At 44.6% G+C, this 24,704-nt stretch overlaps 1 protein-coding gene and 1 long non-coding RNA gene across 2 annotated transcripts in view; both read left to right on the top strand.

The window, feature by feature from the left end:
- Nucleotides 1-24,704, top strand: part of EIF3H (eukaryotic translation initiation factor 3 subunit H) — a 189,035-nt gene that overhangs the window by 14,238 nt on the left and 150,093 nt on the right.
- The window catches only part of LOC130274367 (uncharacterized), a 41,087-nt gene that overhangs the window by 14,060 nt on the left and 2,323 nt on the right, over nt 1-24,704 (top strand). The window contains exon 2 of the long non-coding RNA XR_008844340.1: nt 20,328-20,470. This is a non-coding gene — a long non-coding RNA (uncharacterized LOC130274367). The remainder of the gene's footprint in view (nt 1-20,327; nt 20,471-24,704) is intronic.

Here is a 24,704-nt window from a genome sequence, read left to right as displayed (position 1 = left end):
GCTCTCTACTGACACCTCTGTCCATTTTAGGAACTAACATTTTGCAAATCCCCATACCAAGCCTATCCTGTTCCAGACAGTTCCTAAAATGGACATAAGTGTCAGCAGAGAGCACTGTGGTTAGAAAGAAAGGAAATTCTAAAAATAAAAAAAATAAACTTCCTCTGGAACATACAGCAGTTGATAGGTACTGGAAGGATTAAGATTTTTAAATTAAAGTAATTTACAAATCTGTTTAACTTTCTGGCATCAGTTGATTTGGAATAAAAATGTTGTCCGGGGAGTACCCCTTTAAGTGCTGGTTAGGGGAGGCTGCATTCTGATGCAAGTTATGATTGATCCTAAATAGGTTAAAATGTGTTGGTGTTTATTTATTTTTATTTTATTTTTTTAAACCTTTGGTCCCCATTGAAATGAAGTGTGTTTTATTTTAACATGGTGGTGTATAGAGTCAAGTGATTCACCCAAGGGGGTATCCCAACACTGAAATTCATCCCTTATGTTATTGGCGAGTGTCAAACCATTGAGACACCCCTCTGTTCACAAAAACAGGGGTACCTCTTCCCCCCCCCCCCCCCCCCAAGAGAATGGTGACAGACGAGCTTGTACGCTGTTGCTCCATTTTCTCTAAGACTGCAAAATATAGCCAATTGCTGTACTTGGCTATCCTCGGCAGTTATTTGGTTTGCCACCTGGCTGGTATTTTACCGTCACAGCTGGTATTTTGCCCACCCTGACGGTATTTTTATATTACAACTACCGGCAATGCAATGGCAGGTATTTATCCAACCAATCCTACAACTCCCGTAATGTTGTACCATATACTATACCAATTTTTACCAACCAGAGGTGCCTCCAGCTGTTGCAAAACTACAACTCCCAGCATGCCCGGACAGCCAACGGCTGTCCGGGCATGCTGGGAGTTGTAGTTTTGCAACAGCTGGAGGCACCTCTGGTTGGTAAAAATTGACTTATGCTATATACTGTTATATAGTCCAACATGTTGGGAGTTGTAGTTTTCGTTTGGAGCAGCTGCTGAGCCACAGGCTGTATCGGGGAATGCTGGAAGTTGTAGTTAGTAACTAACTGTAACTCCCGAATTTAATTAAAAAAAAAATCAAAAAGTGACATCAAAATAAAAAAAATGGTACTGTAAGATGAAAGGTGTCATTATAAAGTACAATTGGCCACACAAAAAACAAGCCCTCTTATGGGTCTGTAGATGAAAAAATAAAAGCTTCTGTATTTGGCTCACAAATCTTTCTGTTCTTCTGCTTACTCATTCTGACATCCATTGCTCAGGAAGGAGCGTGTCCATCCAAGGCAAGCACTCAGCCTGCCCTAACTCACCATGCATTCGCTTCCTCCCTGAGTCTGCTGTGCTGCGTCTCTTCATCCTATCACTGTAACCTGCTCTGTAACCCTTCCACTTTTTTTTTTTTTTTTTTTAAATATATGCTGCAATCTGATTGAACAGGAGTGAGCACAGAGGAGTGCTAGTCCCACCCTCACTTAAAGGATACCTCTGGGATGTACAAATGTATCCCCTATCCTAAGGATAGGGGATAAGTGTTAGATTGCGGGGGTCCAACCGCTGGGGCCTCCCCAAGATCTTCCGAAAAGGCATTTTCCACCACCGCCGGAAGCAGCGGCTGACACGCCGCCTTCATACAGTTCTATGGCGCAGCCAAAGCGCTGCTTTCGGCAATCTCCGGCTCTGCCATAGAACTGTATGGAAGGGGAGTGTCAGCCACAGCTTTGTACTGTGGTCAAATACACTTGCTTCCTGCAGGGAGGCGGGCTCCGTTTGGGAGATCGCGGGAGGCCCCAACGGTAGGACACCCCTGGATCGAACACTTATCCGCTATCCTTAGGACTTTGTACATCCCGGCGGTATCCTTTTAAGTAAGGGTTGGACTAGCACTCCTCTGTGCTCACTCCTGTCCAATCAGATTGCAGCATAAAAATAAAAAAAGAGGGGGTTCCAGAGCAAGTTGCAGTGATTGGATGAAGAGACCCAGCACAGCAGACTCAGGGAGGAAGCGAATGTATGGTGAGTTAGGGCAGGCTAAGTGCTTGCCTTGGACACTCTCCTTCCTGCGCAATGGATGTCAGAATGAGTAAGCAGCAGAACAGAGGGATTTGTGTTTTTATTTATTTATTTTATTTTTATAAGCCATGATTCCTATAAAAAGGAGCTAAAACATTTTTATTCAATATATTAGAAAGGTTTATGTTTTGGCAAAAAATTTACAACATATAAAAAGTTTTACTTTGTCAGTGCCCCTATCAAGGGGCTAGTCATGGTTTGAATTGTAGTTTTGCAACATCTGGAGGACCACAGTTAGCTGGGATCTGAACTAGGGATCGACCGATTATCGGTTTGGCCGATATTATCCGCTGATAATCATGATTTTGGGCATTGATATCGAGAATTACCTTGCCGATAAGCAGATGACGCAGCCCCGCACCCCCCCCCCCGGACTTACCGCACCAAGTCGCACCCCACACCGCACCGCCCCGGCCCCATTGCCTTCCCCGGTTTTATAATTACCTGTTCCCGGGGTCCACGCTACTTCTGGCTCCTGCTGCGTCCTGCGTTACGCTGTGCGCAATGATGATTGACGTGACGTCTGACCGGAGCCAGATGTAGAGTGGATCCCGGGAACAGGTAATTATAAAACCGGGGATGGGGGAGGCAATGGGGCCGGGGCGGTGCAGTGGGGGAGCGGTGGCGGTGTTAGGTCTCAGGACCCCCGGACAGGTAGAGGGAGAGTAGCGGGTGGCGGCGGCGGCCTATGGCACCGCAAAAGCCTCTGCAGTTCATTGATTTAAAGCGCCCGCTTTAAATCAATGATCTGCAGCGGTGTCGCGGGGGGTAAATAGCCGATAACTTATACCGGAATATCGGTATAAGTTATCGGCTATCGGCCCTAACCTCCACCGATTATCGGTATCGGCCCTAAAAAAACCGATATTGGTCGATCCCTAATCTGAACCTTGGATAGCTCTTGTATCTATTTATCTATTTAGTTTTATAGAGTTTCTCATGTTTTTATTTGCTTTTTGGCTTTATCTGCATTAGCAATACACACCTTACAGTCTGGCCTGTTAAATGGCAGAAATGAAGGAGGAGAACATCGCACTATGGCAGGAGTTTCCTAATGTGACTCGCACAAAGCCAGATTTTTCATTAGCACCTAAAAACGCTCGTGTTCGCAGCTTGTAATGACCGTACGGCTGGAGACCCATGGCGGCCGGGCATTAACCAGCCTCTTATTTGCTGCTGTCTCCCTGCCTGCGCCCGTGTCCATATGTTATTAGCTGTGACAGGCTCAAGTATCAGAATGGAATCTGGTGTCGTGGTGTGTACGCAGCGAGAGCCGCCGCCGAGGCGCTGCAGGGTACGGCTGTACTGCTCTGTTTGTCACACGCGGCGCTGATGTAAGTGACTCTGAAAAGATGGGACAGATTACAAAGGCCTCGGGTGAACTTTGCGCAAACTTCAATTTCGCAAAATACTTCATGGGAAGAAGGATGGATGCGGCTCTTGCATAGACGAAAATACAGGATGGGGTTCGACTTAACAGATTCTTGTTTCTTTTTCCCATTTAAATTCAGGATGTGCGTAACCCGAAAATTACTCTTTCGCCTATAGAGAAGTGGTTTTAAACCTGTGGCTCTACAGCTGCTGAAGAACTATAACTTCCAGCATGCCCTGCTGTAGTTCTGCACCACTGTAGAGCAGTGGTCTCCAAACTGTGGACCTCCAGGTGTTGCAAAACTACAACTCCCAGCATGCCTGGCTTGCTGGGAGTTGTATTTTTGTAACCTCTGGAGGTCCACAGTTTGGAGACCACTGCTATAGAGGAAGCATTTCAGGCTGCGGTTCTCTTTTCCATCCATTAGGTCACTGTATGTCACCTATAGCCCCAGCAGGGCCTTTCCAAATCTGGTGACTAGTGGCAGAGGTCTCTCAGCTGAGTTTCAGCCACATGGAACAGGTAATTAAAGGAGTACTACGGAGGGAAAGTATATTTCATATCAACTGGTGCCAGAAAGTTAAACAGATTTTTTAATTACTTCTATTTAAAAATTTTAATCCTTCCAGTACTTATCCGCAGCTGTATGCACCAGAGGAAGTTGTCTAGTTCTTTCGTGTCTGAGCACAATGCTCTCTGCTGACACCTCTGTCCATGTCAGGAACTGTCCAGAGCAGTAGAGGTTTGCTATGGGGATTTGCTCCTGCTCTGGACAGTTTCTGACATGGACAGAGGTGGCAGCAGAGAGCACTGTGGTTAGACTAGAAAGAACTACACAACTTCCTCTGGAGCATACAGCAGCTAAGTATTGGAAGGGTTAAGAGTTTTTAGTTGACAATTCTGTATAACTTTCTGGCACCAGTTTGAAGACATAATTTTTCCCTCTGCAGTACCCCTTTAGTTATGGCCCATAACCCGCCCTGAGTCGGACTGAGCTCCTCGGCATGGTAAGAGTTATTTTCAAGGGTCCCGATGGTGGATGAGAGTGTTGGGCTAGTAAGGTCTGGAGCGTGCAGGAGAAATCTTGAAGCCAATGGTGGGAGGAGCGGACAAGAGGAAACACAGAAGGAAGTTTTGTAGGGATCGAAGGTTTGGTCAGGTATATTGGTCCCCAACACAGTCCTCAAGGCCCACCAGCAGTCCAGGATTTATAGGGGTACTCCGCCCCTAGACATATCTCCTCCCATAGACCTCACTAGAGGGGGCGTGACGTCACAGTCATGTCCCTGAACCCCCAACCTGCTGGAAACCCTGGCGATCTCCTGCACGCCACTCCGGCATTCTAATCCTTTCGTTCCAAACGCAGGGTTCGTGACCGTGAGTGTGACGCCACACCCCCTCCATTCATGTCTAGGGACGGAGTACCCCTTTAAATATATCCCTGTTCTATTCCAATAGAGTAACTGAAAATACCCAGAATGTTGTTTGGCCTTAAGGACTGGGTTGGGGAACACTGATCTTAACCCCTTAACGACCATGGACGTGTATACTCATCCATGCTTTTCGTGGGTGCTGCCTAGTGCACCCACGAGATCGCAGCAGGGACCCTGCCGCAATGCCGGGACTGAAGTAAACTTCAGTCCGGCATTTTAACTCTTACAGCCATGGTCGGAAGTGACTGCTGGCTGTAAGTGTTATGACAGAGGGAGGGGGCTCCCTCTGTCACCCCTGCAGCACCCGCAGCGCGATCGCGGGGTGCTGTGTGTAATGCCTGGCGGGCGGGGACCTGCGTTACTGCCGGGACAGAAGAAAACTTTGGTCCCGGCAGTTTAACACTTACAGCCGCGGTCGGAAGCGACCGCGAGCTGTAAGGAGTTTTGACAAAGGGAGGGGGCTCCCTCTGTCTCTCTCCTGCAGCACCCCGCAACTATCGCGGGGTGCTGCTGCTTACCTGGGCAGCCGGGGGTCTTTACTAGGACCCCCAGGTCTGCCCCGGTTATTGCCTGACAAGACGTGCCTGATATGCTGCCTACTAGTGTTAATCTGGCAGACAGCATATAACTGCAATGCTTTGGAATACTAAGTATTCCAAAGCATTAAAAAAAAGTGTAAAAAAAAAAATACAAAAAGTGTAAAAAAGAAAGTGTAAAGACAATAAATATAAAAAAAATGTAAAAAAAATAAAAATGCATAATGTGTAGGATCACACGGCGCACATCCGCAGCATATTACATGCTGCGGATGCCTGCCAGCAGTCACGATAATGAGCTCCCTGCTGCGGCTGGGTAGCTTTGTGTCCACTCATAGCGGCGGATTTCCCACCGGCAGTCATGAGAGGATACACTGAGCTACCCAGCTGCAGCTGATCTCTCCCCTTGTGACTGCTGCCGGGGGCATCCGCAGTGTGAAATAAGCCGTGAATGTGCTCTGTGCCCCTAAACTGCGTCCTGTTCATACTGCGATTGTGTAGTGTTAGAGGTATCCGTCAGCATCACGTCAAAAAGAGTGATGCTGACGTATACTGTAGCAGCTCCATTTATTTGTGAATGAGACAGGTACAGTATACGTTGGATCCCTTTTGACATGACAACGGACACCGATACTGCAGAAACGCAGTATGAATGGGGAATATCCATATAATGGTGCCCTGAAAGCCAAAGGGGCTCCTCTCCTTCTTGGTCCTACCAGGCGGTCAGGCAACCAGATATGGCCTAAGTAGGGGTTCTGCCCAGCCGGGACGAACAGGGTGATAAAAATATGGGGCGTATTTCCTCCATTTCAAAGCGACTTACCAAAAAAAGCTAATTTCTATTTTTTCCACTGACTAATTCTAGCCACACAATAAGGGCTCAACGTTCTCACTTTTGCCCTAGGTGAATACTTTAGGGGGCGTAGTTTCAAAAATGGGGTCACTTCTGTGGGTGCAGTATATATAATGGGGTCACTTCTGGGGGTGGGGTATATATAATGAGGTCACTTCTGGGGGTGGGGTATATATAATGAGGTCACTTCTGGGGGTGGGGTATATATAATGGGGTCACTTCTGGGGGTGCGGTATTGTTCTGACAGCTAGAATGCTTTGCAAGTTGAAGTGTGGCCCATAATTTGTATAATGATATCCTGAAAACCAAATGGGGCTCCTCTCCTTTTGGGTCCCACCGTGTGGCCATGCAACCAAATATGGTCTAAGCGGGGGTATTACTGAACACGGGAGAAACAGCGTAATAAAATATGGGGCGCATTTTCTACTTTTCAGATGCAGTGTACAAAAAATATGTCCCACAAATGATACAATTGTGAAAAAAAGAAAATTTAAATTTTTCCACTGATTTTGTATCCATTCCAGCCACACAAAAAGGACTCAAAGTACTCATTTTTGGTCTTGATGAATACTTTAGGGGGTGTAGTCTCCAAAATGGGGTCACTTGTGGGGTTCTGTATGGTTCTGGCAGCTAAAATCCTTTGCAGGCATGAAGTGCGGCCTATAATCCAATCGGCCTAAAATGATGCCCTGAAAGCCAAATGGCGCTCCTCTCCTTCTAGGTCCTACCACGCCGCCAAGGAACCAAATATGGCCTAAGCGGGGGTATTTCCAAACACGGGCCTAACAGCTTAATTAAATATAGGGTGCATTTCTTGCAATATCAGAAGTGATGTACAAAAAATATGTCCCACAAATGATGCATTTGTGAAAAAATGCAAATTTCGACTTTTTAACACTGACTTTGTAATAATTCCTGCCAAAAAATTATGGTGTTAAAATACTCACTGTACCCCCTAACGAATACCTTGAAGGGTCTAGTTTTTAAAATGGGGTCATTTGAGGGGTGTTCCTATGTTCTACCACCTTCAAATTTCTGCAAACCTTGCATAGCACATAAAAAAAGATGTTCTTTTCAAATTTTCTAAATTTCAAGCTAAATTGTTAGGCTTCTAATTAATTTAAAATGTGAATTAAAAACAAAAAAATGCTGTCAAAATAAAGTAGACATCTGAAAGTATAAGTTTCATAAACTATTTGGTCAGTATGTATAAATATATGCAACCAATTAGTGTTAAAATAGCAAAAAATCGTAATTTTTTTTAAATTTCATGATTTTTTCCATTGTAAAAAAAAAACTATAAATATCGTCTTACTTTTACTATGTACATGAAGGACAACTTGTGACAAAAAAACATTGTCAGAATTATCGTGATTGGCAAAACGTTACCTGAGTTATTCTCTAATAAAGACGGACATCCCCGATTAAAAAAAAAACAGGCCTGGTCTTTCAGGGGCGTACAGGTTTATTTGTATTGGTCCTTAAGGGGTTAAGGACCAGGACCATTTTGGCCTTAAGGTCCAGAGCAATTTTTTTTTTGCATTTTCGTTTTTTCCTCCTCGCCTTCTAAAAATCATAACGCTCTTATGTTTCCATCCACAGACCCATATGAGGGCTTGTTTTTTGCGTCACCAATTGTACTTTGTAATGACATCACTTTTATTTTACCATAAAATGTACGGCGCTACCAAACAAATATTATTTATGTGGGAAAATTGAAAAGAAAACCGCAATTCAGCAAATTTTGCAAGGTTTTGTTTTCACGCTGTACACTTTCCGGTAAAAATGACATGTTTTCTTTATTCTGTGGGTCGATACGATTAAAAGGATACCCATGATTATAGTCTTTTCTATAATTGTACCACTATAAAAAAAATCTCAAACCATTTTAACAAAATTAGTATGTTTTGAAATTGCCCTATTTTGACCACCTATAACTTTCTAATTTTTCCGTATATGGGGCGATATGAGGGCTCATTTTTAGCGCCATGATCTGTAGTTTTTTATCAGTATCATTTTTGCTTAGGTTTTACTTTTTTATAAATTTTTTTTTATATAAAATGTGACAAAAAAGCAGCAATTTTGGACTTTTTTTTTTTTTTTTTACGTTTACGCTGTTCACCGTACGGGATGATTAACAATATATTTTAATAGTTCCGACTTTTACGTCACATACCAAATATGTGTATTAATTTTTTTTTTTACGCTTTTTTTGGGGGTAAAATGCGAAAAACGCATGTTTTACTTTTTTATTGGGGGAGGGGATTTTTCGCAATTTTTTACCTTTTTTTTATTTATTTTTTTTTACACTTTTTATGTCTCCATAGGGGACTATTCATTGCAATCAGTTGACTTCTAATACTGTTCAGTGCTATGTATAGGACACAGCACTGCTCAGTATTATCGGTGATCTTTTGCTCTGGTCTGATCGATCTCAGACCAGAGCAGAAGACCCCGGGAGACGGCTGGGGACAGGTGAGGGGACCTCCGGCCGCCACGCTGGATGATCTGATCCCCACGGCAGCGCCGCAGGCAATCCGATCATCCGTTCAAAGTACCGCAATTCCGCAGATGCCGTGATCTGTATTAATCACGGCATCAGAGAGGTTAATGGTGGACATCCGCGCGATTGCGTATGTCCGCCATTACCGGCTGGTCCCTGGCTGATAGCGGCCGGGACCTGCCGAGCATGACTCGAGCACCGCTCCGGTGCTCGCGATCATGTCGGCGCGTAAATGTTAGTCATGGTGCGTTAAGTACCACGTCACCATGACGTCCATTTACGTCCATTGTCGTTAAGGGGTTAACCCCTTAAGGACCCAGCCATTTTACACCCCAGGACCCGGCCATTTTTTGCAATTCTGACCACTGTCACTTTAAACATTAATAACTCTGGAATGCTTTTAGTTATCATTCTGATTCCGAGATTGTTTTTTCGTGACATATTCTACTTTAACATAGTGGTAAAATTTTGTGGTAACTTGCATCATTTCTTGGTGAAAAATCCCAAAATTTTATGAAAAATTTGAAAATTTTGCATTTTTTTAACTTTGAAGCTCTCTGCTTGTAAGGAAAATGGATATTCCAAATAATTTTTTTTTTTTATTCACATATACAATATGTCTATTTTATGTTTGCATCATAAAATTTACGTGTTTTTACCTTTGGAAGTCACCAGAGGGCTTCAAAGTTCAGCAGCAATTTTCCAATTTTTCACAAAATTTCCAAACTCACAATTTTTCATGGACCAGTTCAGGTTTGAAGTGGATTTGAAGGGTCTTCATATTAGAAATACCCCACAAATTACCCCATTATAAAAACTGCACCCCCCAGAGTATTCAAAATGACATTCAGTCCGCGTTTTAACCCTTTAGGTGTTACACAGGAATAACAGCAAAGTGAAGGAGAAAATTCACAATCTCCATTTTTTACACTCGCATGTTCTTGTAGACCCAATTTTTGAATTTTTACAAGGGGAAAAAGGAGAAAATGTATACTTATATTTGCAGCCCAATTTCTCTCGAGTAAGGACATACCTCATATGTCTATGTAAAGTGTTCGGCGGGCGCAGTAGAGGGCTCAGAAGCGAAGGAGCGACAAGGGGATTTTGGAGAGTACGTTTTTTTAAAATGGTTTTTGGGAGGCATGTTGCATTTAGGAAGCCCCTATGGTGCCAGAACAGCAAAAATCCCCCACATGGCATACCATTTTGGAAACTAGACCCCTTGAGGTACGTAACAAGGAATAAAGTGAGCCTTAATACCCCACAGGGGTTTCACGACTTTTGCATATGTAAAAAAATAAAAATAAAATTACACTAAAATGTGTTTCCCCCCAAATTTCACATTTTTGCAAGGGTTAATAGCAGAAAATACCCCCCAAACATTGTAACCCCATCTCTTCTGAGTATGGAGGTATCCCATAAGTTGACCTGAGGTGTACTATGAGTGAACTACAATGCTCAGAAGAGAAGGAGTCATATTTGGCTTTTTGAGAGCAAATTTTGCTCGGGGGCATGTCGCATTTAGGAAGCCCCTATGGTGCCAGGACAGCAAAAAAAAACACATGGCATACCATTTTGGAAACTAGACCCCTTGTGGAACGTAACAAGAAATAAAGTGAGCCTTAATACCCCACAGGGGTTTCACGACTTTTGCATACGTAAAAAAAAAATCACTAAAATGTGTGTTTCCCCCCAAATTTCACATTTTTACAAGGGTTAATAGCAGAAAATACCCCCCAAAATTTGTAACCACATCTCTTCTGAGTATGGAGGTACCCCATAAGTTGACCTGAAGTGCACTACGGGCGAACTACAATGCTCAGAAGAGAAGGAGTCATATTTGGCTTTTTGAGAGCAAATTTTGCTCGGGGGGCATGTCGCATTTAGGAAGCCCATATGGTGCCAGGACAGCAAAATAACCCCCACATGGCATACCATTTTGGAAACTAGACCCCTTGAGGAACGTAACAAGGCATAAAATGAGCATTTACCCCCCACTGGTGTCTGTCAAATCTTTGGAACAGTGGGCTGTACAACATTTTTAATTTGCACAGCCCACTGTTCCAAAGATCTGTCAGACACCAGTGGGGTGTAAATTCTCACTGCACCCCTCATTACATTCAGTGAGGGGTCTAGTTTCCGAAATGGGGTCACATGTGGGGTTTTTTTTTTTTTTTGCGTTTGTCAAAACCGCTGTAACAATCAGCCACCCCTGTGCAAATCACCTCAAATGTACATGGTGCACTCTCCCTTCTGGGCCTTGTTGTGCGCCCCCAGAGCACTTTGTGCCCACATATGGGGTATCTCCGTAGTCGGGAGAAATTGTGTTACAAATTTTGTGGGGCTTTTTTCCCCTTTACCTCTTGTCAAAATGAAAAGTATAGGGCAACACCAGCATGTTAGTGTAAAAAGTTTATTTTTTTTACACTAACATGCTGGTGTAGACCCCAACTTCACCTTTTCATAAGGGGTGAAAGGAGAAAAAGACCCCCAAGATTTGTAAGGCAATTTCTCCCGAGTACGGCGATACCCCATATGTGGCCCTAAACTGTTGCCCTGAAATACGACAGGGCTCCAAAGTGAGAGCGCCATGCGCATTTGAGGCCTGAATTAGGGATTTGCATAGGGGTGGACATAGGGGTATTCTACGCCAGTGATTCCCAAACAGGGTGCCTCCAGCTGTTGTAAAACTCCCAGCATGCCTGGACAGTCAACGGCTGTCTGGCAATACTGGGAGTTGTTGTTTTGCAACAGCAGGAGGCTCCATTTTGGAAAGAGTGGCGTACCAGACGTTTTTCATTTTTATTGGGGAGGGAGGGGGGCTGTGTAGGGGTATGTGTATATGTAGTGTTTTTTACTTTTTATTTTATTTTGTGTTAGTGTAGTGTAGTGTTTTTAGGGTACAGTCACACGGGCGGGGGGTTACAGCGAGTTTGAGCTGCCGCGCAAAATTTGCTGCATCGCAAACTTGCAGCCTGATACTCACTGTAAGCCCCCTGCCCATGTGAATGGATCCTGTACATTCACAGTGGGGGGGGACCTCCAGCTGTTGCAAAACTACAACTCCCAGCATGCCTGAGAATGTTTGGGAGTTGTGGTTTTGCAACAGCTGGAGGCACACGGGTTGGGAAACAGAGTTAGGAAACAATGTTTCCCAACCAGTGTGCCTCCAGCTGTTGCAAAACCACAACTCCCAAACATTCTCAGGCATGCTGGGAGTAGTAGTTCGGCAACATCTTTAGAGCCAGATGTTGCCGAACTACAACTCCCAGCATGCTTGGAGTTGTAGTTTTGCAACATCTGGAGGACTACAGTTTGCAGACCACTAATACAGTGGTTCCCAATCTGTGCCCTTCCAGATGTTGCAAAACTACAACTCCCAGTATGCCAAAACTGTCCAGGCATGCTGGGAGTTGTAGTTCTGCAACATCTGAAGGGCCAGATGTTACAGAACTACAACTCCCAGCATGCCTGGACAGTAAGGGCATGCTGAGGATGTGTAGTTTTGCAACATCTGGAAGGGCACAGTGGTCTCCACTGTGTACCTCCAGATGTTGCAAAACTGCAACTCCCAGCATGCCCAGACGCCAAGGGCTGTCTGGGCATGCTGGGAGTTGTAGTTTACAGGGTCCTATTACAGCAATGCATGTCGCTTTACGGCGACGTGCATTGCTGTAAAGGGCCTGACCGCGGCTGAAGATCTACTCACCTGTCGCCGGCGCCGCCGTCTTCATCGTCTGGATCCGGGTCTTCAGAGACGAGGTAAGTACCGGGGCCGGTCCCCAGCACTCCCCCGTCCCCCGCCGCGTCCTCCGGTCTTCCTCCCGTCCTCTCCGGACTTTCAGGGGCCGGGCAGGACGGGAGGAAGTAACCGCCCCCCCCTCCTGCGATTGGTCGGTTAACTAACCGACAGATCGCAGGGGATCGGAGGAGGTGGCCGGCTTGCCACCTCGCTCCGATACTCCAGCATGGTCCTGGCTGTCTGCGACAGCCGGGATCATGCGAAATTACCGGGCGGTCGGGTCCCAGAGACCCGATCAGCCCGGTATCGCCGCAGATCGCCAGCGCGATTTCCCTTGCGATTTGCGGCGATCGCCGACATGGGGGGGCCTACATGGCCCCCCTCGGCGTTTGCCCTGGATGCCTGCTGAAGGATTTCAGCAGGCATCCAGTTCCGATCTCTGCCCGGCGAGCGGCAGAGACCGGAAAACGCCATGACGTATGCATACGTCATGGGTCCTGAACAGGTTAAAGGGGATCACCAATGGGAAACAACTTTTTTTTTTTTTTTTTTTTTAAATCAACTGGTGCCAGAAAGTTAAACAGATTTGTAAATTACTACTATTTAAAAATCTTAATCCTTCCAGTACTTATCAGCTGCTGTATGCTCCACAGGAAGTTCTTTTCTTTTCGAATTTTTCTGTCTGATCTGGAACTGTCCAAAGCAGGATAGGTTTCCTATAGGGATTTGGTCCTGCCCTGGACAGAGGGGGCAGCAGAGAACACTGTGGTCAGACAGAAAAGAGAAATTCTAAAAGAAAAAAACATATAGCATCTGATAAGTATGTGATAGCCTGGGGGATGTAGGATACTGGGAGTGTAGCTGTGCGGTGACTAAAGGGTGCTTGTTAACCCTTGCTATTCGTGATGCCAGGGTGAGGTCTCCTCAGTAATGCTTGTCCTACCGCCACCCTTCCCAAGAGCTATAGAGAGGTAGATAATAATAGAATGTCCACAACCGGAGAGTTTTCTAAAAATGGTAAAACTTATACTGAAGATTTTCTGCAAGCTTCATAAACTGAACAGTCTCTAAGCATAACAACGGCTTTCTTTGGAGATTGACAAAGGTTGGGACATTAGCAATTTAGAGTCTTAAGGTATTATGCGCTGTTCCACTGGATTTAGGGGTTAGTTGCAGTCCAGTAGTCACGCTAGCTTTAGCGGGGGTAGTTTAGAACTCACGGTTTTAGTTTAGCTGAGGCCGGTAGGTTTTCAGGCCTAGCGTGTCTTTGCAAGTTGCACAGATCCGTCCTGTTAGTCCGGCATTCACGAGAGCAGCAACCCAAGAGAGCGATAATTGGCTACAGGTCCCTTATATGGGCAGGGGCTGGACTAGTGCTAATTGGCTCCAATACTTGTGTCAATCACCATTACAAAGGTTTATGGGTAACACGTGACCCAAGGCCCTCCAAAGGTCCTCCAACATACCATAGAGGATATTAACATGGGACGCTAAACAAGGGAAGTACTATACATTATCCTAGATACAGTATATACCATTATTAAATATATACATATATTAACATTAAATAAGACTTGAGAAGAGGCGACTAGGGGCTGTCCCATCTGAGGGACCCTACCTGAGCGTAGACTTTGGGGACCTCTACACTAGGTACGGTATGTAATACGGTACCTGGACTCCACAAGTACTGGTAGGATTAAGTTTTTTTTTTTAATAGAAGTAATTTACAAATCTGTTTAATCTTCTGGCACCAGTTGATAAAAAAAAAAAAAAAAAAAAAAAAAAAAAAATTGTTTCCCAACCCAGTACTTAAGGCCCAACAACATTCTGGGTATTTTCAGTTACTCTATTGGAATAGAACAGGGATATATTTAAAGGGGTACTCCGTCCCTAGACATGTTATGGTGTACCCCTTTTAAATGTAATTTTTCAGGCATTGGATAGCCCAGTGTCTCCCAACCAGGGTGCCTCCAGCTGTTGCAGAATTAAAACTCCCTCTGCTTTCCTGGCATGCTGGGAGTTGTAGGTTTAAAACAGCTGGAGGCCCACTGGTTGGGAAACTCTGGGGTAGCCAGTGAAAGGAGAGGATGAGGCAGCAGAGTAGATGATGATTTTGAAGGGGTGTTAGATGAAGACCACAGAGGAGGATGTTGCAGTAGCCCACGTGAGATTACAGAGCATGGTCCTCAGAGGAGGCTGTTGCAGTAGGTCACATGAGATTACGGCGCATGGTCCGCAGAGGGGGATGTTGCAGTAGCCCACGTGAGATTACGGAGCATGGTCCTCAGAAGAGGATGTTGCAGTAGCCCACGTGAGATTACGGAGCATGGTCCACAGAGGAGGATGTTGCAGTAGGTCACATGAGATTATGGAGCATGGTCCGCAGAGGAGGCTCTTGCAGTAGCCCACGTGAGATTTCGGAGCATGGTCCGCAGAGGAGGCTGTTGCAGTAGCCCACGTGAGATTACAGAGCATGGTCCGCAGAGGGGGATGTTGCAGTATCCCACGTGAGATTATGGGGCCTGATCTGCGGCTAAATTGCAACGTCAGAAACGGCCAATGGACAAGTGTGTTTGACCTGTTTGTGGTAGGATAAAGCATTTTGTCCCATTATTGATAATACACTGATCAGCTTTGTCCTAGTGTTTTTTTACTAAAATCCCAGCAATGCATTGATCCCTTGTAACCTGCATGCAGTACAGATAATAGACCCAGAGCTATGTTTTATTGCAGTTCATCCTCCTGGCCGCTTTTCATGGCTCTCTAGTATTGCTTATGTGTATATGATCATTGTGAGGGTTATAGATGGCGGAGCAGCAGAAAACAATCCCGCCGTCTTATCCTACAAGGATGCAGAACTGATCATTTCTCCTCTTGTCTCCAGCTCCCTGTTGCACGGCAGATTGCAATACTCATTCAGAGCTAAAATATTACTGGATAAAATGGAGTTACAGCGTCGTAAAAGCGCTGACTCTGGTACTATCTCTGCCGTTTCAACAGGCCCATAAAAAATCAGATTTAATCAGCACAAAACGTGGCGCTTCTGCTAAAAGGCTGTAAAGTTAACAAATACAACAGTCTGGTCTAGGACGCCGGAGAATATGTACCAAGGCCAGATGTGTATTTCTGACATTGACGCTCGGTGCCAGCCGGGATCGGTGTATAATGTACTAATCCTTACAGTATAAGTCACGCAAAACGGGACCTGTCGTGAAGGGCGTTCATCTTGTATATTGGGTATAGTGCAAGTAAATGGATTTTTAACTAATTTTGGATACATGGGGGTCCATGTCATCAATAAAATGGGGGAATTTATTGCTTGGTTGGTGCTAACTTTGTAAAAAGTCACAAAAGATGGCGTATTTCATATTTGCTCTATAATTGGTGACTTTTTACTCCTCTTTATGAAAAGTGGGCAGGAGCTTAGGTGTAGTCAATGGCCCAAAATATTTTTACGCCAATCTGTCAACTTCATTGTCTAGCTTTAAAGGGGTACTCCACTACATTTTATTTCCGAAAGCTGGCTGTGGGGGTTGTAACGTCACGGCCACGCCCCTTGCGACTTCACACAATGTCCCCTCAATGCGAGTCTATGGGAGGCGGCGTGGTGGCTGCCACGCCCCCTCCCATAGACTTGCATTGAGGGGGCGTAACATCACGACGCCTGCACCCAGTGTTCGGAACAAAATGTTCAGAACACTGGGGTAGTGGAGTACCCCTTTAAAGCAGACGTCCTTGGTTGTGAGCCTGGTCCGTCTTTAGTAGCGAGGGAAGACTCAAGCCACGCCGTGCGTTAGTTACCAAGACAACATACCTCACACCCAGTGAACTTCACGGATTGTGGTACTGTACCTGCCAGAGGTCGGACATGTCCCAGCCCCCCCCCTCCCCCCCACGCAACCAGTCACTTAAAGGGGTACTCCGGTGGAATTGTGGTGACCCGGAATAGAAGGGGGATAGCGGGTGTCCATGACACCCACAACCCCCCTGAAGAGAGAGGAGTGAGGTGGCAGGGGTGCCACCCCTCCTATCCCTGCTATTGGTGGTCTAGACGCGACCACCAATAGCAGATCGGGGGCGGGGGGGGGTTAACTTTCGTTTTCCCCGTCCTGCCCACCCACAATAGGGGCAAGATCCACTTACCGATCCGGAGGCTGCGGGCGACGGAGATCGGTGGGCGGCGACATTGTGTGGCTGGATCCTACGGAAGCCGGTGAGTTGCCTAGCGACATCTGGAGGGTACAGTCTGAGACCACTAGATAGTGGTCTCTAACTGTTGCCCTCCAGATGTTGCAAAACTAAAACTCCCAGCATGCCCAGACAGCTGTTTGGGCATGCTGGAATATGTAGTTTTGCAGTAGCTGGAGGGCTACAGTTTGAGACCACTATATAGTGGTTCCTAAACTGTACTCCTCCAGATCTTGCAAAACTACAACTCCTAGCATGCCCAAACAGCTGTTTGCTGTCCGGGCATGCTGGGATTTGTAGTTTTGCAACAGCTGGAAGACCACAGTTTGGAGATCACTTTTCAGTGGTCTCTAAAACTGTAGCCCTCCAGATGTTGCAAAACTGCAAATCCCAGAATGCCCAAACAGCTGTCTCGGCATGCTGGGAGTAGTAGTTGCATACCTCCAACTGTTGCATAACTACATCTCCCAGCATGCCCTTTGGTGATCAGTACATGCTGGGAGTTGTAGTTTTGCAACAGCTGGAGGCACACTGGTTGGAAAATACTGAGTTAGATCACAGAACCTAACTGAAGGTTTTCCAACCAGTGTGCCTCCAGCTATTGCAAAACTACAACTCCCAGCATGCACGGTCTGTCAGTACATGCTGGGAGTTGTAGTTTTGAAACGGCTGGGTACAGGGTACATTCACACGGGCAGGTTTACAGTAAGTTTCATGCTTCAAGTTTGGGCTGCGGCAAATTTTTCGCCGCAGCGCAAACTCCTAGCGGGAAACTTACTGTAACACGCCAGTGCGAATGTACCCTAAAAACTCTACACTAACACATAATAAAGGGTAAAACACAACATATACACCCCCTTACACTGTCCCCCCCCAAGAAAAGTTAGAAACGTATTGTACGGTAGTGTTTCCAAAACGGAGCCTCCAGCTGTTGCAAAACAACAACTCCCAGCATTTCTGGACAGCCACTGACCGTCCAGGCATGCTGGGAGTTTAGCAACAGCTGGAGGCACCCTGTTAGGGGTATTCTACGCCAGTGATTCCCAATGTCCACCCCTATGCAATCCCCAATTTAGTCTTCAAATGCACATGGCGCTCTCTCACTTCAGAGCCCTGTCATATTTCAAGGAAACAGTTTAGGGCCACATATGGGGTATTTCCGTACTCGGGAGAAATTGCATTATAAATTTTGGGGGCTTTTTCTCCTTTTACCCCTTATGAAAAGGAAAAGTTGGGGGCTACACCAGCTTGTTAGTGTAAAAAAATAAAAAAATTTACACTAACATGCTGGTGTTGCCCTTTACTTTTTATTTTCACAAGCGTTAAAAGGAAAAAAAAGACCCCAAAATTTGTAACGCAATTTCTCCTGAGTACGGAAATACCCCATATGTAGGCGTAAAATGCTCTGCGGGTGCACAACTAGGCTCAGGAGTGAGAGCGCACTATGTACATTTGAGGCCTAAATTGGTGATTTGCACAGGGGTGGCCGATTTTACAGCGGTTCTGTCATAAACGCAAAAAAATAAATACCCACGTGTGACCCCATTTTGGAAACTACACCCCTCACGGAATGTAATAAGGGGCACAGTGAGCATTTACGCCCCACAGGTGTCTGACAGATTTTTGGAACAGTGGTACGTGAAAATGAAAAATGACAATTTTTACCTTGCAGGTTGTCCCCCCCCCCCCCCCCCCATCCTTTCCAAAAAGCACTGTATAAATACTTTGGCGCTCTTTCTGACCGGAGATCCAGCGTCGGGCTAGAGAAGTGTGCTCCAGAGCCGGCTCGGCAAAGCAGATGCATTGAGAATTGGCTTGTAATACAGATCAATGTGAATGATTCTGGAAGTCCGGCCAAGTTGTAGATCCAATTTTTGCTGTTTTGTCTTTTTTTTCCCGCTGAGCAGTTTCTGCGCATATGTTCTGCCAGCACTTTGTGATCAATTTGCCAAAGGTGATGTTTCTACTTGTAAAAAGCTTTTTTTCTTCCCCCTATGCGATTCCTCACGATTGTTAACTAACAATTAGTGGGCGTTTGTTAGTTTTGGCCTCGTGTCTCGATTAGTTTTATACTTATTTTTTTTTCCCGGCTTTTTCTGCAAGGAACAGATGTTATGCGTGATAATGGGAATATACGAGTTCTTATTCCCGTAAAGCAGGAGGGTCCGATGTGTTCTGAGGACATGCTGCATTTTATTAGGATTATGGTGTATTTATGGGGATTGTTAGCCGTGATTCCCTATTGACTTCACCCGCGCCGGTACTACCAGCATACGCAGCGTAGGTAAAGTGCGTAGAAAGTCCAGGAGCTATCCAGACAAAATAGTAGTTTAAAATAGATGTAGAATAGGGTTCTGGAAACCATAAAACATGGGAGTTAAAGTTTTGTAACAGCAGGAGGCACCCTGGTTGGAAAACGCTACCATGGTTTATATTATGGCGGTATCATTTGTATTTGCAGGACATGGAAGCTCTGCTGACATGAATGGTGACAAGTTGTAATACCGCACACAACCTGTACCGGAGGACAGGTGTGGCACACCTCCTTTTTTTTATTTTTTATTTTTATTTTTTTTTGTTCTTGGATAATCCCTTTAAAATTTGTAATTTATTTGTGTGTGTGTATGTATATATATATATATATATATATATGGTATATTTTGACAACTCTTTTTTTTTTTTTTAAACATCATGCACACTCGCCATTACTAGTGGTACAGTGCCATCTGTTTCATTCCAGCACAGCTGCATCTGTTTCATTGCTGTAACTGGATCCTGTGATTACCAGTCTGACCCACAAAAAAAACAGTTTAATGTACCTGAGCAAGTGGTCAGTCCTGGGTCAGCTGACTTCCAGTGAATTACACATTGATATTGTACTCTGTCTGATCCTTCTGGGCAGCTTCCAGGCCTATCCCTGCTCTATCTGTATACTAGTATAATATATTAGTTATATTTTCCTCTCTCCAGCTCTATCTGTATACTGCTGCTGCTCTCTATGGGTTCAGGAGATATATATATATATATATATATATATATATATATATATATATATATATATATGTGTTATACACCGCCCTTCCAGCTCTCTGCATACTGCTGCTGGGATCAGGATATATAGTAATACACCTCCCCTCCAGCTCTATCTGTATACTGCTTCTGCTATCTCTATAGGATCAGGATATATAGTAGTTTAAAAAACTATTCTCCTGCTGTGTTCACATTGCATACTTGCTTAATCGATGCAAAAACTGTGCTATTGAACTTCGATTGTGCAAAAAATATATATAATATAGAAATAATTGTTTTTACAATTTTGTAAAGTCACAGCAAAAGCTGCCAAAATTCAGTAAAAAGAGGTGAAATGCAGTTAAAAATTCAATGTGCAAACAGCCTAAAGACTTCCAATCCTTCTCAAACGCCAATTGTGTTTATAGGTCAAATCACTATCTTGTCATTGCAATATTTCTCTAAAATAAAAAAATAAAATAAAAAAAAAGCACATTGAATAAAATGCATTATAACTGCATGTGGTGTGAATTGACACCAACCCACTTATGAGTCTCCACTGATTAGTTTATTCTTATTAGGTGAATTGCTGTGATTAGACTCCACACCCTCTCTGCAAAGCCAGAGGAATCATGGAAATTCAGGCATCATAAGGAAATAATTTCTGTTCTGAAATTAAATCAATAGGGCTGAAAACCCATGTCTGTCACATATACTAAAACAGGTAAGCACAAGGCGCACACAAGAACCTCTACATTATTCTCGAATAGTCTATGCTGCAGTAGAAAAGCAAAATAAATAATTCCCAGAGTGCTTCTTTAAGTTCCATTTTGGCTAGCGTAACACTGTGTATGCCAGCGGTCTTCAAACTGTGGCCCTCCAGATGTTGTAAAACTACAACTCCCAGCATGCCCGGACAGCCAACGGCTGTCCGGGCATGCTGGGAGTTGTAGTTTTACAACATCTGGAGGGCCACAGTTTGAAGACCACTGGTGTATGCGATACGTTTGACCCCCCCCCCCCCCTTAACCCTTACTATACATTGTAATTAGTTATAAAACATCTTATGGTGAAATGAAATGTCAGCTTCTGTAATTATTTGCCAAAATTTCCATTAGTGTCGAAGCCAAAACTGGCGGCCAGCACCTTTTTTGACACAGGGTTACTAAAGGTCACCTGTACGTCAAGCCGGTCTGTGTAAAATGGTTCGAAAACTTTGAAGAATCCTTACCCTCCCCCTCCAAAAAAAAAAAAAAAAGCAAGTTATTTGTCGCCATCAGATTTGCGCGTTGACTTACAGCCACTGTGGAGGACTGTAAAATTGTCTGTCATGAAAAGGAATCAAAGCATTGAAAAGCCGAAGTACTTTATACTGATTGGGTATTATATCTGCCGTCAGGGCGGCCATTGATTCGCGACAATAGGAGAAATCCCGACCTTGTGCTTTTGAACTATCATTGGGGGGAAAAAAGGGAAAAAAAATTTATAAATAAATTTTTCATTTATGATAACAAGACTTGGGTGGGCTCATTGTCATTGACGTTGATTTCTGTGATGAAACCTTTAAAGGGGTACTCCGGTGGAAATGTATTTATTTTTTTTTTTTTTTTATGAACAAGTGCCAGAAAGTTACAGATTTTGTAAATTGTTTCTATTAAAAAATCTTAATCCTTTCAGTACTTTTTTGCAGCTGTTTGCTACAGAGGAAAATCTTTAATTTTTGAATTTCTTTTTTGTCTTGTCCGCAGTGCTCTCTGCTGACACCTGATGCCCGTGTCAGGAAGTGTCCAGAGCAGGAGAAAATCGCCGTAGCAAACCTATACTGCTCTGGACAGTTCCTGACACGGACAGAGGTGTCAGCAGAGAGCACTGTGGACAAGACAAAAAAGAAATTCAAAAATTAAAGATTTTCCTCTGTAGCAAACAGCTGCTAAAAATTACTGAAAGGATAAAGATTTTTTATTACAAGTAATTTACAAGTCGGTTTAACTTTCTGGCACCAGTTCATAAAAAAAGTGTTCAACTGGAGTACCCCTTTAATCTTTGGATGGGGGCTGATTACCTGCGAAGGGTTAATTCATTGTCCAAAAGTTATCCCAGAAACCCAGGCTAGGGCAGTGTTTTTCAACCTGTGTGCCTCCAGCTGTTGCAAAACTACAACTCCCAGCATGCTGGGAGTTGTAGTTTTGCAACAGCTGGAGGCACACTGGTTGAAAAACACTGTGCTATGGGATAGCAAGCTCAGCTGACCTGTGCAGGACAGACCATCGATAATAAGAATAAAAAGTTTCCCCCTATTCCTTGGGTTCCACTCGGAAATTCCGGTGCAGCAGAGTCCCATTGCTTTATAAATCATTGGTACGGCCTCACCTGGAATATGCTGTTCAGTTTTGGGCACCAGTCCATAAAAGGGACACTGTGGAGCTGGAAAGGGTGCAGAGATGCGCGACTAAACTAATATGGGGCATGGAACATCTTAGCTATGAGGAGTGATTAAAGGAGTTACAATTGTTTAGTCTTGAGAAAAGACGTTTAAGGGGGGGATATGATAAACGTATATAAGTATATTAATGGCCCATACAAAAAATATGGAGAAAAACTGTTCCAGGTTAAACCCCCCCAAAGGACGAGGGGGCACTCCCTCCGTCTGGAGAAGAAAAGGTTTAGTCTAAAGGGGCGGCACACCTTCTTTACCAATGTGAACTGTGAACTTATGGAACAGTCTACCTCAGGAACTGGTCACAGCAGAAAAAATTAATAGCTTTAAAACAGGATTAGATACATTCCTGGAACAAAATAACATTAATGCTTATGCAGAATTATAAAACTACATCCCTTTCCCTTATCCCCTTACACCCTTCCCTTCAATTCCCTGGTTGGACTTGATGGACATATGTCTTTTTTCAACTGTACTAACTATGTAACTATGTAACTATGTAACTATGTAACTATGTAACTGTGTAACTGTGTAACTGTGTAACTGTGTAACTGTGTAACTGTGTAACTGTGTAACTGTGTAACTGTGTAACTGTGTAACTGTGTAACTGTGTAACTGTGTAACTGTGTAACTGTGTAACTGTGTAACTGTGTAACTGTGTAACTGTGTAACTGTGTAACTGTGTAACTGTGTAACTGTGTAACTGTGTAACTGTGTAACTGTGTAACTGTGTAACTGTGTAACTGTGTAACTGTGTAACTGTGTAACTGTGTAACTGTGTAACTGTGTAACTGTGTAACTATGTAACTGTACACTGCAGATTTTTGAGGCAGACTTTTCAACCTCTTTGAAAAATTCTGCTAGAACATTGAACTCGTTCAGTGCTCTGGCGGATCTCTGCTCTGCAGACAATGCTGTCTCTGGGGCGGCAGTGTCTATGCGGTCCTAGCACCGACTGATTCATTCAGCGCTGGCCGGGGCTGCCCGCTCTCTGAATCTTTGGCCGTTTTCGTCTGACCAGAGATTCCGCAGTGTGAACCCGTCCTTAGACGGCAATGTCTGTGGAAGGGAAATCTGCCAGAGTATTGAATGAGTTAAAATAAATGTTCTTGCAGAACTTTTTGAGGGGATTTGGCATTTTCCAGGCAAAAAGTCAGTTTAAAAAAACCTGTAGTGTTAGAAACTGGCTCCAGAAAGTTAAACAGATTTGTAAATTACTACTTCTATTAAAAAAATCTTAATCTTTTCAGCACTTATGAGCTGCTGAAGTTGAGTTGTTCTTTTCTAAGTGCTCTCTTATGACATCTGTCTCAGGAACTGTCCAGAGTAGATGCAAATCCCCATAGCAAACCTCTTCTACTCTGTGCAGTTCCCGAGACAGACGGAGATGTCAGCAGAGAGCACTGTTATCAGCTGCTGAAGTTGAGTTTTTTTCTGTCTGATAAGTACTGGAAGGATTAAGATTTCTTAATAGAAGTAATTTACAAATATGTTTAAATGGGCACTGTCGCCAAACTTTTTTTTCTTTCATATGTTGTAGCACTTATGTACTACAACATATCTCGAATATACTTTCATAATTTTTTTTTTAATCATTAAAGGGGTACTCCGGCCCTTAGACATCTTATCACCTATCCAAAGGATAGGGGATAAGTGGCCTGATCGCGGGGGTCCTGCCGCTGGGGACCCCCGTGATCTTGCACGCTGCACCCCGTTAGAATCAGTCCCCGGAGTGTGTTCACTCCGTCTGATTACGGTCGATGACGGGCAATTGTCGACGTCACGGCTCCGCCCAGTGTTATGTCATGCTCCGCCCTCTCAATGCAAGCATATGGGAGGGGGTGTGACAGCTCCCATAGGCTTGCATTGAGGGGGCGGAGCATGACATCACACGGGGGCGGAGCCGTGACTTCACAATGCTCCGTCCCTGTGATCGACAGTAATCAGACCCGGAGTGAACACGCTCCGGGGACTGATTGTAATGGGGTGCTGCGTGCAAGATCACGGGGATCCCCAGCGGCAGGACCCCCGTGATCAGGCATCTTATCCCCCTATCCTTTTGGATAGGAGATAAGATGTCTAAGCGCTGGAGTACCCTTTTAAAATAGTGTCATTTACATTTAAAAATCTCCCTCCTAGTGGCCAGCTGCAGACTTGCATGATGTCACTAGTGAATTAGGACTAATGCCGGCTGGGCAATCGGTCCTAATTCAGTCAGCCTGTGCTCGCTCTCTGCCTGTCCATCAGACAAGCGGGAGCAAGCGCTGAGAACAGAGGATGTGCGCATTGGCTCCCTGGTCTCACATGCCGGCCCCGCCTACCGGCATATATGCCGCTGCTGCCTCAGGGCTGTCCTGCACTTTGGTATGAGAGCGGGGTTCGGGGGGGGGGAGGGGGCGGAGAGCGGGATTCGGGGTAGCGCCATTGCCATAAAGTTTGTTTTCAACACAGGGTGCCTCCAGTTGATTCACCACTACAACTCCCAGCATGCCCTTTATGCCAATAGATTTCAAGGCAAGCT

This window comes from Hyla sarda, chromosome 5 (assembly GCF_029499605.1).
Source record: "Hyla sarda isolate aHylSar1 chromosome 5, aHylSar1.hap1, whole genome shotgun sequence".
NCBI classification, from domain to species: Eukaryota; Metazoa; Chordata; class Amphibia; order Anura; family Hylidae; genus Hyla; species Hyla sarda.
Note: the sequence above shows the minus strand (reverse complement) of the source record. Positions and strands in the feature narration are given on the sequence as shown.